Source organism: Dioscorea cayenensis, chromosome 12 (genome assembly GCF_009730915.1).
Source record: "Dioscorea cayenensis subsp. rotundata cultivar TDr96_F1 chromosome 12, TDr96_F1_v2_PseudoChromosome.rev07_lg8_w22 25.fasta, whole genome shotgun sequence".
Lineage (NCBI taxonomy): Eukaryota > Viridiplantae > Streptophyta > Magnoliopsida > Dioscoreales > Dioscoreaceae > Dioscorea > Dioscorea cayenensis.
Genome location: NC_052482.1, coordinates 4,489,058 through 4,496,251, shown reverse-complemented (window position 1 = coordinate 4,496,251; position 7,194 = coordinate 4,489,058). Strand labels below are relative to the sequence as shown.

At 29.7% G+C, this 7,194-nt stretch overlaps 1 pseudogene; it reads right to left on the bottom strand.

The window, feature by feature from the left end:
• Window positions 1-949: 949 nt before the first annotated feature.
• On the bottom strand, window positions 950-1,879 carry LOC120273123 (annotated as a pseudogene).
• Between the last annotated feature and the right edge of the window lie 5,315 nt (window positions 1,880-7,194).

The following is a 7,194-nucleotide window of genomic DNA, read 5'->3' as shown; positions in this document are numbered from 1 at the left end:
TGGGAAATATTTCAAACTCCAAAGTTTCATTGAGAACCATCATCAACTTCTTGCATATGATAGAATGAGATTTGATACAACCCAGTATTGATTAAAATAGTTCTGCATTGTTTATTGGGTCCTTGGTTTTAGTTAGAGTGTTCTAGGAATTCACTTTTGGGCCCATCTTGCAATCATGTACAGGTTTAGTCTTAAGGAAAGACTTTTCTATTGAACAACACCTTTGAATATGAAAGAAGATGAGTCAAATTTTATGGGATATCCCACCATTTGAAATGGCCAAATGCGACTTTGATGCTAAACTAAAATCAACAATAGAAATATATATTTAGAAATATATATTTATATGTATATATATATACTGATTTAAAGACCTTATATATATATATATATTCGTCCAAGGCCTATTTATCTGTTTTGTGGGCTTTTGAAGTCCAAACATAACTATATAATATGGGGCTTCCTTTATATCCTGGAGAGACTTCTTATGCAATCATAGACATAATGAGTTGTGCGTTGTTTCTTTTGGTTCACTTCTTTGAAACTGATCACATCAATATTTCTTTCGTTATAATTGCTAGTTCAAATTTCCGTAGTCTTGGTTACATAATGTCTTTGTTGTATTAACAGTGTCATCATGGGCAGTATCTTAGGATCCGATGAACCATTTCTTCCCATTAAATTCCTACACAACTTGCACAACATCATCAGGGTTATCTAAAATTGATAAATCTAAAGCACTTGGATCTTCCATCTCTCTCCATCATTTTAAGATCATCTTCTGAAGTATATTATGAGAAATTATTTACAGATGTCTTATTAAACTTTCCCATGTTCACAACACCCTCTCATTACTGTTTTCCAAAGAATGGTCAACATAACTTTCTGATCATTCAAAAGCATGTCATTAAAAGCCTCTCTATTGCATTTTGGGTTGCCTCCTCTTCTTCATATTGAATAAACCCATAACCTTTTAACTTACATTCAGAATTTTCATGGCTTTTGTTTCATCAACAAGATTGTCTAACCAAATGACATCCATAGCTTTTGTTACATCAACAGGATCACGTAACAACATAGACATGGGTAACAGGGCCGAAAACACAGAAAAGTTTAAGAAGGTCAGGTTCTCGGGTATCTTCTGAATAATTTGTAACTTGGACTGAGTTCTCATCATTTCGACGTCTCATTTCAGTTTTAGATCGCTCAGCACCTGCTCTCATGCATGTTGGGCGGCACATATGCACCACCTGCATCCTTGTCAGCACCTGATGAAGCTAAGGTTTCTTTTGGAAGGTTGTCAACAAAGGCATCAACCTATGGAGCCAGATCTTTATATGGGCACTTTGATGTCCAGTGATCACCCTTTCGGTCACATGTCCAGCATACCATAATGATAGCACCTGCTTTTCTCATAACAGCTAATGTATCACTGGCAACCTTTACTTATTCAGGTTGACTACCTGGAGACTTGGTCACTTAGGGAGGATCTCCTCTGTAGAACCATGGTAAGGCAGCTTCCAGCGTCTTCATGGGCGGCATCCCCGAACTTGCTTCAAGACTTCCGCTCCATCGCGTGTTTGCTGAGGTGAGTACGAGGAAGCTTACGGGCATAAGTAGTGGTGTTGAGGACAACAGCACTGAAGGCATGCGGCAAACAACAATGGCAGCACCGAAGGTAGGCAGGGGCAACAACAACGACGTTAGTAGTGAGAGGAAATGATGAGCTACTTCTTCTCCTCTCTTCACGTTCCTTTCTCGTTGGTTTTCCCTCCTCCTTCTATCTTCTCATTTCTCTCGTCGGTCCTCCTTCTTCTCTCTAGATTCGGCTGACCTTTTCTCGGTCCCATGTTTTCTTCTTCTTTGGCTCCCTCCTCATCGTCTTCTATTTTCTTTTTTATATGAGTATCCTTTTGCAAAGAAACCAGCCTCTCTTTCGTCCTCCTCCTCGTCGTCTTCTATTTTCTTTTTTATATGAGTATCCTTTTGCAGAGAAACCAGCCTCTCTTTCGTCCTCCTCCTCCTTTTTCATCTCCCTCTCCGTCCTTTTATAAAGGCCAGGCCGGTGTCAGTTGTGAAGATCGTGAGGTGGTTTCTTTGATCGTGGCCCTTGTCGTGGACGACCGTGGCCAGTTATCACGATTGGTGACGGAGATTTTTTCTCATCCCGTGACCACGTACGACCAAACATATTAGATATATAAATATATATATATATATATTTTATTTTAAAATTTTATTATATATATATATACATATATGTATGTGTATTATTATTTATTTCATTTTATTGTTATTATTTATTATTATTATCGTTTTCTTAATATATATATATATATATATATATATATTATTTGATATTATTATTATTATTTTAGATTTGATTAATATCATTGTAGTTATTATTTTTATTATCATTATTATCATCATTATTTATCTGATTTGATTGATTTTTTTATTATATATATACATATATTTATCCGATTTGATTGTTTCATTTTATTTTATTATTTTATGATTATTATTATTTTATTATTTTATTCGATTTATATATATACTATCAGATTTTATATATATATATATATATTTATCTAATTTGGTTTATTTTATTATATATATTTGATTTATTTGATTTGTTTTGTTTTATCTTTTATCTCACCATTTAAAATAAAATAATTTTATTAATATATATCTTATTAATAATTTTATATATATATAATTTATATATATATATATATATTTTAATTAATTTTATTTTATTTTTCTTATTTTAATTTATTATATTTATTATATATATATGTTTGTCTCGTGATTTGTATTTTGGGATTAAGATCACCTCGAGATTGGTGCTCTTGGCTAATCTTAAAATTTTGGATATTTTGAATCGCCTTGAAATTTGTGTTCTTAGCTGATTCGGATATTTGAATATTTCTTTAGTTGCCTCGAGATCAGTGTTCTTGGTTTATCCGTAGATTTAAATATTTAGATCGCCTGGAGATCGGTGCTCTTGGCAGATCTTGATATTTGAGTATTTTGGATCGCCTGGAGATCGGTGCTCTTGGCTTATCCGGAGATTTGAATATTTAGATCGCCTTGAGATCGGTGCTCTTGGCTAATCTTGATATTTAAGTATTTTGGATCGCCTCGAGATTGGAGCTCTTAGCTAATCTTGATATATTTTGATATTTGTGTATTTTGGATCGCCTCGAGATCGGTGCTCTTGGCTTATCCGGAGATTTGAATATTTAGATCGCCTCGAGATCGGTGCTCTTGGCTGATCTTGGAATTTGTAATATTTAGATCACCTCAAGATATGTATTCTTTGGTGATCTTGAATATATTCAAATATTATGAAATTTATTTATCTTATCCACATGTTGTCCTAATTTGATTATGATTGGGTCACATGTGGTTTTAAAATTTTAATTTGATTTGAATTAGGACATGCAAAATTTTTATATAAACAACAAGCACTTATCATAAATAATAATCACTTATACTAAGGCTTTCCAAGGTATGAAATTTATCTTCATTTTTCAAACCTTTCCGTTTTGTTAGCACGGGGATGAATTATCGAGAAATCACTACAAGTTCAAAAGATAACTTAGCTGACTGAATTTATGAAGTAGGTCTCCCCTTACCTATTGCTATGTCTATTGCCAATTTATTTTTTCCTTTTATGAGTTTTTCAAGTCCCAAACACCTAGTTGGCCCTTGTACTTTACATCAATAAAAAAATATAAATATTTTCACTTGAATATTAAAAGTCTAAAATAAGCTAGTTAACTCAGTTTATAAAAACATACTAGAATTTTTACCAAGTGAATCTTCAAAATCTTCTTGTGATGATTCTATTTGATGGTTTTGATGTGATTCAATTGATGGTTGCACCACTTGATCATTAGTTATCTGAACTTGATGGTTATGAGTGTTACTGGATTGAACTTGCTCTATAGTTGTCCTTTTCTTACCTCATTTTCTGTTGTCATCTTTAAAAATAGAGAAAATAGTAAAATATACAATTATAAATATTCTATCTATTTAAAAAATAATCAATTGAAATCAATAATAACCTGAATGTAGTACAAATCAACAAACATACATGAGTATTAGAATAGATATTATTTGTTTTCATTATAATGGTCAACAAAATGGTGCACATAACAAGGGTGTACAATATGTTTTGCTTTGTCAAAACATGTTAGGTGCCTAATAAAGCTAAAATGAAGATGTTGTTATTATAAAATTTCTTAACAATAATCAAGTGTTTTTTTCTTTGCGTAAAGGTATATAACCATATCAAAGAGGAAGGAAAGAAAACAAAGTTTAAAGTTGTGGAATTGGCCATTCAAGACATAAAAAAAAAGCTGAATATATGGTGCGTAATGCAAAAAATTTGAGATCATTAATAAGGCTATAGAATAAGGGCAAGCTAGAATTTTTTTAAGAGAAAAATCAAATTTAAAGAAAAACTTTACAAATATCTTCCTAAAAACACCAAACTAAAATTTTAATGCAAAAAGCAAAGAAAATAGCAAATATTCCTATAACAATTAACCCGCAGGCACCCTCTTCCCCCACCAGAACCCTAACCCCCGCTGGAAGCCTACCCTACTTCCTCTCGAAATCCCTCAACATCCTCTGACCCGGAACCTAAGAAGCAGTGAGATGTGGCGATCAGTCGCTCAGCCAGTGTCCAGGAGGTAAGCAAAGATCTCCGGCAACTCCTCTTTGTGGACTAACATAAAAAAAAAAATTTCCTAGGGACCTAATCAGAAGTTAACTAATTATTAATAAGTTAATATTGGTTTTTATTTATTTGTTTTATTAATAGTTAATGAAAGTATAGGAACTAAAAGGGAAGAGAGGAAAATAGGGGAAGTGTTTACAGATTAAACATTTTAAAAATACATCAATTTGTGCCTATGTCAATAAAATATATGAAAACTTGCATTATTTAGACATATGTTGAAAACAATTTTGGTAAATATCAAATTAACGCAAACAATTTTTATTACTCGATATTTAATCAACTATTATATAACTATTAAAAATGAATTACATGAATATATAAAAATATATGAAATAAATTCAAATCACCTTAGAAATTCAACAAGTGCAAAATCCGCCGATGTGTATACACCCAATACTCTTAAAGGAATAGTATGAATAATAGAGTTTTTCTTCTAGATTTGTTTTTATAGAAATATTTGAGTAATATGATAAGCATAAATCAATTAGATAAATTAAAATTTTAAAATATATAATAATCTCTAGATCATTAGTAAATTTGACCGTATTAATTTTTATAATTACCATAAATCAGGGTTAAATAAAAGGATATAATCGATTGTTTACTTATATAACATAATATAATATAACATAATATATTTAAATAAATATAATTATCTATAGTAATTATCTATAATTCAATTTAAAAAAATTAAAGTAAATTATTATGCACAAATTATATTAATTATTTATTAAATTACCTAAAATAAATGATTATCCCAATTTTGAAGCCGTTTATATTTGGGTATGACCCTAATTAAACTAAAATTTATGTTAATTATTTATCAAAATATTGTAATAAAATTAACAATTTTTTAAAATAAAAATATATGGTGACCTTATTATGTTTATAATAAAAAAAATTTGTTTTGGACTGTTATATGTTTATATTCATATTTTAATTAATTAATTAATTAATTAATTAATTAATTAAGCTTAATTTTTTTGTTTATTCGAAATTATGAGATGATGTGTGAATATGGAATCAATAATTGAAAAATGCAAGGAGAAAGGATAAAAGAGAATTTAACTAAAATAAGTTGTTAAAAGATATAGAATGGAAAATTAAATAAAAGATCATCTCTAAAAATGAAATGGGCCAATCATTACATATTTCACGACTAAAATATTATGATAATTACCAAAGACCCAATATACAAAACATTCAATTGAAGTTATGGAGATAAATCTTTAACATACTCCTTATCACTTTTTTTTTCTCTTCTTTTCTTCTACATTGTCATCTTCATAGTCATCCTCAGTGAACTTGTTCACATCAATGATTGAAATTAATTTCTTTTTTTCTTCTTTTTGTTCGAACTGAACTTTCTTTTCATCAACACCATTGCTTAAATCTAATTAATGCATTATGGCAACACTTTCAATGGAGTCATATGCTACCTCATCTGCAACACTTTCTAGTAGGTGCGAGACAACCTCCATTGAAACATTTTCAAAAAAAATCTTCAACTTCTTTCATTACAATATATGGATCCATTACAACTACAAAATAAATTAATAAAATAAAACTTGCATGCTCATATAATTTAAATCCATACACTACTGCAATAACAAAAAAATTTATGATCGAATAAAAGTCAAGAGAGACATGCCTGACAAGATTCTTCATTAATATTTGTAAGGCTTCAATCTTAATATATGTGAAAGTTAACTATTTAAAAATATAAATTAGGGTTTAATAAAAATATATAAATAAATTAGGGGTTCAATCTAAAAAATATACCATCAATATAAATACATATAAATTAATTTCAAATTCTAGTTTAATATTTAATTTTTAAAAAAATTATTCGAATATAACTATATTAATATAATTTCAATTTTTATTTTCATATTTAATTTTAACAAAAAATATTTGATTTGGATACATCTATATTAAACAAATTTCAATGTTTAGTTCATAAATTATTAATTTACGACTCATATATGAATCTCTCTCTACATTGTATTGATAGATTCTATTGAAAATCTTGATATGTGTAGAACTTACCATTACAGTACTCGATTCATTTTTTTAATATATAATATATATATCAATCACAAACCTTTTTTTTTAAAAAAAATATTGTACTTAACAATCCACGTTCACTAAACAACAGTAATTGTTTTTTATTTGAAAAGTTGAACCTTCAATTGCCACACATTCCTATATTATCCGAAACAATAAAATAAATAACTAAAATAGATGATAAGCACGTTTGAAAAGTTTTCAACCATACCTATTTCCATGGAGGCCGAAACGATTTTTGGGGAAGCTCTAAGGAAATTCAGCCGGGAATAGAATGGGAGCGGGGAGGATGCTCAAACCATCTAAGGATCCGCCCAAGTTTAAGTTGCACAACTCTCGGCCTAAACTTTTTCCATGGAGGCCTAAAGGTACCA